We start from the raw sequence: 8,142 nt of genomic DNA, 5'->3' as shown, positions 1-8,142 counted from the left end.
ACCCAACTCAACTGGGCCTTTAAGAAATCTATATGGATATATACATGAAAAGCCCAAACGCATTTTCAAATGTCTTAAAAAAAAAAAGCATTTTCAAATGTCTCATTTGATATTTCCAAAACTCTAAAGCTTGTTGGGTCGCGGAATAGACTAGGAATAAGAATATAGCAGATATATTAGTATATTTCTATTCCTATATTTTCGTTGTTTTCTCTATAACTGGAGGAATGCATATTCCTTAAATGAACTTATGAATATTTATTCTTTAAAAAGTCTTTGAATTGACCAATTTATGAATGCAGGTTTGTGGTTTCAAAGTTTACAAATAGAAATTAGTAATATATTTTCTTTACAAAATAAGTTATTTTAAATTAAAATAAAGTGATTACGATTAAAGATAATTTTATCTTAATTTTTTTTATATATTTACATATCGATAGAACACAATTTCATAAATCAAAACTATGAATCATATTATATACATTTTACTTTTTTTACTAATTTAACAGATACTTATTACAATTCGATTTGGAGGGACTATATTTTATCAATATGTAAATGTAATTTTTTTTAAAAATAAGAATAGTTTTAATTTTATTAGAAGTAACAGTATAATTTAAAATACTTTATGTTATAAGAAATATATCATAAATCTCTATTTATAAATTTTTAAATCTCATGCAATTTATTATTTTAAGAGCAAATTACAAAACAAATGTTTGTGGTTTGTCTTATTTACAAATAGAGATTTTTAGTTTAAAAGTTTGCAAATAAAAGTATGTAGTATGTTTTTTTTATAAAAAAAAAGTATTTGAAATTACATTATTAAGTCCTGATGACAATCAAGAACATTTTTTTTAATTTTTTTGAAATTACATTTTATATATTGATAAAATACAGACTCCAAAGTCAAATTGCAACTGTGTAAAATTAGAACTTAAATATCAATTTAGTTCATAAATTGTCAATTAGTAAAAAAATGTAAAATGTTCACCATATGATTTACTGTTTCGATTTAGGGAGTTGTTTTTTGGGTTGTGTTTTGTCGATATGTAAGAACAATATTTAAAAGATAAAAATGCCTATAATCAGGACTCAACTGTGTAATTATAATACTTTGTTTTGTAAATGAAACATACCACATACTTCTATTTACAAACTTTTAAATCATAACCCTCTATTTACAAATTAGATAACCCATAAACATTTTTTTTCGTACTTTTCCATTTTTTTTAATTTGCTCAATTAAATAAAGGAAAAAGTATAAAAATAAATTTTGTAGTTTGATCGATTTGAAAAGACAATCCTCGTGGTTTAAAAGTTTGTAAAGAAAAGTATGTGAAACTCAATCATTCCTTCAAATTGTTGTCGTGACTATTTATACCAATCTATCCTTGAGTTGAGCTAAATCTTGAGCGACATGGCGTGCCCGAGCTGCAATAGACATGAGAATTAGCGTAGCATTCGCAATTTGCTTATTTGTAATGTATCGTTACTCCTGAAAAAACTCGTTCCGATCATGCTCATGTTGTAAATCCTCCCACAAGCCATTCACCTTCTGTTGGTTGAATTGATATGCTTATTTAAGTTGATGGACTTGATTAGCATACGTCTGGAGTTTCTCATCAACCTCATCGGCGTAGCTTTGGTGTTTCATAATCAAGGAATCCTTCTCAAAACAGACCATATTTGCTTCAAGAACTGCTGAATTCTGCTCATAAATCGTCGAATCTCGTTCGAGAATGGCAGAATCCCTTTCAAGTGTCGCTGTATTTTTCTTTTGCGCAGCAATGTTCCTTTCCCAAATGGCTAAATTCATGCGTTGGATTGCCACGTTTCTTTCACGAATTGCTGTGTTTTTTTCCCGGATCGCTACATTCTTCTTTTGAACAGTTGCATTCTCTTTTTGAATTACTGTGTTTTTCTCGCGGATAGCAACTTCCTTTTATCGAATTGCTGCCTCTTTCTCATAGACAACAGTTTCTTTTTCTTGAATTGCCGCATTTCTCTCGTGCACATCAACTTCCTTTTCTTGGATTGCTGAATTTTCCTTTTGAACAGTTGCATTTTTCTCCTCAATTGCTATATTCTTCACTTTAATTGCCGCGTTTCTCTCTTGGATAGCCAAATTTAATTCTTGGATGGCCACGTTTTTCTCCCGGATAGCTGCATCTTTTCCGTGGACAATTGCAAGTCTTTCACGTTCCGTGTTGCTTAATTTCATTTCTAGTCCCTTCACTTGGATATCCACCACCTGACCCTTGTAACTGTCAACTTTTCCAGCTTATCATTGGAACTTCAACTGATATCTCTAGGTTGGTCGGCTGCAATAAATCACCAGCTCCAGGGATTTCATCTCCTAGATCAACGGCTTCGGATCCCTCCACTATATCCCGATGCCATAGAATATATTCTTCACTTGCATCTTCCAACCGACCCACATTCGCAATGACTTTCAAACGCCTCCAAGCATCAACTATAACCTTTACTTTATCTTTGGTGTTCTCTACTCCATATGCAAAATTAGCTTCGCTTAGCTCGTGGGTAGTAGGTACAAATTGGCGAGATCCCATTTGCCTTCTTACCAAGATTGGAGCATAGTCGGTGCCCCCTCATAGTCCTAATAAAGGTACTCAGTTATAATTTCCACAATGGTATAGAGTAACTGGTTTCTCATTCCACGCTGGTACCCATACGATATTCGTGATTTCTATTTTTTGGAAGAACTTATACCATTGTTTCTTCGAAAGGTGTTTCTTTGGTCACTTCGCGTCACCAAAATTCGTGACATAATTCTTACGCGGATCGTACCTTTTATTATATTCCACATCTGCGAAACCAAAGTGCTCTGGGTAATTAAAATGGCTAAAAGCCCAGACACATAATAAAGATGCACATCTCGTAAATCTGCCACCCTTGTGAATCCGACAATGATCGAGTGACCTGAAAGTTTCAGCTAATATTCCTATTATCAGGTTGACACCCTTGCTATTCTGGACCGCCTTTGCAAAATAAACAATGACCTTTGAATCAATCTTTCCCAAACGTCTTGGAAATAATACCAAACCATAAATCAACAAAGCCAACATCCGGACACCGCCGTTATTTTTAATATTATCCTTCACAAACCCCATCATCTTTGACACCATAAACTCTTAATCCACTTCCCATTCTTTTATATCCTCACAATTGAAGTCCAAATAACTGAGCCAACTGTCTCTTTGGCCTCTCGTAACTATTTGTAGATAAAAAGTCGATTTTCCTTTCTCATAGGGATGTTAGTTAAACAATGATATTCCTCTAAGGTGGGGGTCAAGTCATTCTTTTCGAAGGTAAAACACTTGAAACAAGGATTCCAAAATGGGGATTCTCATGGCGAGGTGGACATGTATATAAATCAGGTTCTTTATCCAACCGTAATTAGAGGAAAATGTTCCCAAAACCCGGTCGGTAGCAACCTGAAAATCTCTTTCAGTTCTTCCAAATCATTCTGATTAAAATCGACCCTCATGACAAGAGGGGCCATCGGCACCGTGGTACTATTGTTATGGGTCCCGCCCATATTTAAAGTCCATTTATTATTAATTTTGGCTTCTTTGAGAAGCTATATTAATGTGTATTTATTGGAATGAGTTGTATTCATTTAATATAAGTGAAGGAAGAAGAAAAGACACACACAAAAGAGATTTTCGGATTTGGCCTTTCTCTCTTTAGGTCAGTTCACGTTTTTGTCGATTCCTGGAGATTGAACCGTCAGATCGTCACGATTTTTGGACAGGAGCTTCTAGACATATTGTTCCTTGTTCTCACCGTTGTGATTGTCGTTCGGAGGTCGGTAAGGTCTGTTCGGAGTTGGGCAGATTGTAGATTGATTTCTTCTCTTTCTTGGTATTTGTCTACTTCTTCAAATCTCTTATTGTTTCATGATTGTTGGTGGGTTATAAACCTTTTGTAAGACTTTGTTGGGTTTGTTTTGCCCTCAATTTTATCATAATAAGAGAAGTAGGGTGGACTCCTCAAACGTCCCGTGGTTTTTACTCTTCACACCGAAGAGGTTTTCCACGTATAAATCTTGTGTTGTTGATTGTGGTTTTGGATTTCCATTCTTGTGGTTATAGTTGCTATTTTGATTTGGACTTGGGTTGTGCTTTGGTTGATTGTTTGTTAGATTGATCCTTGTGGTGTTGTTATTGGTATTCCGCGTATTTGATTGTTGTTATTGGTAACCCGTCTTTTGGGTCCTTCAATTGGTATCAGAGCAAGGTTAATTTTGAAGTTAGCTATGTAGTCTAATAGCAGTAATAGTTCCATGGTTAAATTGACATCAACCAATTATTCTATATGGAGACATATGATGGAAGATTTGTTATTTTGCAAAGATTTGTATGACCCAATTGATGCAGAAACCAAAGAGGATGGTAGTTTGTCCAAACCAGTCAAACCAGAAACATTGGAAGATAGAGAATGGGAAAAGTTGAAAAGAAAGACTTTGGGGACTATCAGACAATGGGTTGATATTAGCATTTTCAACCATGTTTCTCAAGAGTCTGACCCATATGATTTCTGGAAGAAATTAGAAGGTCTTTATGAAAGAAAGACTGCTCATAATAAGGCTTCTTTGATTAAGAGGCTTGTTAATTTGAAGTTGAAAAGTGGGAAGTCAGTTTCTGAGCATCTTAGTGATTTTCAAGCTATAATCAACAAACTTACCACTATGAAGATTATTCTTGATGATGAGTTGCAGGCTTTATTTCTATTGAGTTCATTGCCAGATAGTTGGGAAACTCTTATTGTGACTATTAGTAACTCTTCTCCGGATGGTGTACTTTCTTTGGATGTGATTAAAGAGAGTATGTTTAATGAAGAGATAAGAAGAAAGGAGATGGGAGTTGATAATTCACAAGCTATTGTTGTTGAGAACAGAGGTAGAGGCAAGAGTAGAGGTCCAAAGAGGCATGGTAACTCAAGAGGTAGGTCTAAGTCCGGAGATGGGAAAGAGCCTATGGTATGTCATCACTGTAACAAACCGGGTCACATAAAGAAATATTGCTACCGTTGGAAAAGAGAACAAGGCAAGAAGCAAGATTCTCAGAAGGAGGGAGATGACAAAAATACTGCAGCTGTCACTTCTAAAAGTGATGATGGTGTTTCTTTGATTGGTGCAACTAGTGAGTGTCATCATGTTGATGGTTCAGGCACAGAGTGGCTTGTTGATACAGGAGCTTCCTATCATTGTGTTCCTAGAAGGGAATACTTCTTGAACTACAAAGCAGGAGATTTTGGTAGTGTCAAGATGGGAAATCAGAGTTCGGCAAGCATTGTTGGCATGGGTGATATTCGGGTGAAGACAAGTGTTGGGTGCATGCTTATATTGAAGAATGTGCGCCATATTCCCGATATACGCCTTAACTTGTTGTCTGCAAATGTTCTTGATCTAGAAGGATTCAGACATACCTTTGGAGATGGCAAATGGAGATTGTCCAAGGATTCATTGACAGTTGCTCGAGGTGATTTGTGCTGTTCTTTGTATAAAACATACTTGAATGTATGTTCTGGTGAGCTAAATGCAGTTGAAGAAAAGAACTCTCCTAATTTGTGGCATAGAAGATTGGGACACATGACAGACAAAGGGTTAAAACTTTTGGTAGGTAAATCTCTTATTCCTGTTGATAAATCTGTTTCTTTTGACCCTTGTGATTATTGCTTAGCAGGAAAGCAACATAGAGCTTCCTTTTCTAAGAAGTCTACAAAGAAGGAAGGAAAGTTGGAGTTGATACACTCCGATGTCTGTGGTCATTTAGAGGTGGAGTCTCTTGGTGGCAGTAAATATTTTCTCACTTTTATTGATGATGCTACTCGGAGAACTTGGGTTTACATGTTGAAGACAAAGAGTGAAGTGTTTGAAACTTTCAAGAAGTTTCACGTCATGGTAGAAAGGGAGACAGAAAGAAAATTGAAGTGTCTTCGATCTGACAATGGTGGTGAGTACACTTCTAAAGAATTTGAGAATTATTGCTCACACCATGGAATTAGACATGTAAAAACTGTACCTGGCACCCCTCAACACAATGGTGTAGCAGAGAGAATGAACAGAACAATTGTGGAGAAAGTGAGATATATGCTTAGAATGTCCAATCTTCCAAAGACATTTTGGGCTGAAGCTGTTAATACTTCAGTGTACTTGATCAATCGTTCACCATCAATTCCTCTTGGTCTTGAGATACCCGAGAGAGTATGGAAGGGTAGAGATCCTACTTATTCACATTTGAGAGTCTTTAGATGCAAGGCATACATGCATGTGCCGAAAGAACAGAGATCAAAGCTTGATTCCAAGACTAATCCTTGTGTATTTGTTGGCTATGGTGATGAGGAGTATGGTTTTAGACTCTATGATCCAGAGAAGAAGAAGGTAGTGAGAAGCAGAGATGTAGTATTCTTTGAGCACGAGATGGGCTCAGAACTTCTAAGTACAAGGTACAATTCTACTCCTACGTTGTCTTTTGATACTACTGATATGTCTTCTGTTTCTATTCCTATATCTGTTGAGCAGCCAACAAATGAGAATGTTGAAGCAACACTTGATGGTGTTGATGAGGTACAACCAAATGAAGATGGTGATGCACCAGAATTTGATAATGATGGTGGTGGTGTAGCAGAATTTGATGATGTTCCACATGATGATCAGAATGCTATAGAGGATGTTCATGAGCAGGGGGAGCAGCCAACTCCTTTGGTGGAAGAAGCACCGGTTCGAAGGTCAACTAGAGAAAGAAAACCTTCTACAAAATATCCAAGCTCAGAGTTTGTTCTTGTCACTGATGAGGGGGAGCCAGAGAACTTTGAAGAAGTGTTGTCTAGTAAAGACAAAAATCTTTGGCTTGATGCTATGAAGGAAGAGATGGATTCCTTGAAAAAGAATGAGACATATGTGCTTGTGAAGCCTCCTAAAGGTAAGAAGGTCTTGAAAAACAGATGGGTTTTCAAGAACAAGAAAGATGGTGACAAGATAGTGAAGCGCAAAGCCAGATTGGTGGTAAAGGGTTGCAATCAGAAGAAAGACATTGATTTTGATGAGATCTTCTCTCCTGTTGTCAAGATGACATCTATAAGAACTGTTTTAGGTTTAGCTGCAAGTCTTGATTTGGAGTTGGAGCAGCTTGATGTGAAAACTGCTTTCTTACATGGTGATTTGCATGAGGAGATATATATGGAGCAACCTGAAGGGTTTGAAGAGAAGGGAAAAGAAAAGCTTGTTTGCAAGTTGAAGAAGAGTCTTTATGGGCTCAAACAGGCACCAAGGCAATGGTATCGGAAGTTTGATTCTTTCATGACAAAGAATGGTTACAATAGAACTTCAGCAGATCCTTGTGTGTATTTTAGAAATTTCCCTGGAGGTAACTTCATTATCCTTCTTTTATATGTGGATGATATGTTGATAGTTGGACAAGATGCAGGGATGATTTCCAACTTGAAGAAGGATTTGTCCAAGTCATTTGACATGAAAGACTTGGGTCCAGCTAAGCAGATCTTAGGCATGGAGATAGTTCATGATAGAAAAGCTGGAAAGTTGTGGCTATCACAAGAAAAGTATATTGAACGTGTGCTTGAAAGGTTTAATATGAAGAATGCCAAGCCTGTTAATACACCTTTAGCAGCTCACTTCAAGTTGAGTAATAGAGCTTGTCCTAAGTCAGATGAAGAAAAAACGAGTATGTCTTCTGTTCCTTATTCATCTGCTGTTGGTTCTTTGATGTATGCTATGGTTTGTACTAGACCAGATATCGCACAGGCTGTTGGTTTGGTGAGTAGATACTTATCCAATCCGGGTAAGGTTCATTGGGAAGCTGTTAAGTGGATTTTCAGATATTTGCGTGGTACTTCCAAATTGAGTTTGTGTTATGGAGGTGGAAAACCGATTCTTGAGGGATATACAGATGCAGACATGGCTGGTGATCTTGATAATAGAAAGTCTACCTCAGGTTATGTGTTTACATTTTCAGGGGGAGCCATTTCATGGCAATCCAAGCTACAAAAGTGTGTAGCATTGTCTACTACTGAGGCAGAGTATATAGCAGCTGTGGAAGCATGTAAAGAGATGATTTGGTTGAAGAGGTTCCTTCAAGAGTTGGGTTTGAAGCAATG

This window comes from Euphorbia lathyris, chromosome 7 (assembly GCF_963576675.1).
Source record: "Euphorbia lathyris chromosome 7, ddEupLath1.1, whole genome shotgun sequence".
Taxonomy (NCBI): domain Eukaryota; kingdom Viridiplantae; phylum Streptophyta; class Magnoliopsida; order Malpighiales; family Euphorbiaceae; genus Euphorbia; species Euphorbia lathyris.
Note: the sequence above shows the minus strand (reverse complement) of the source record.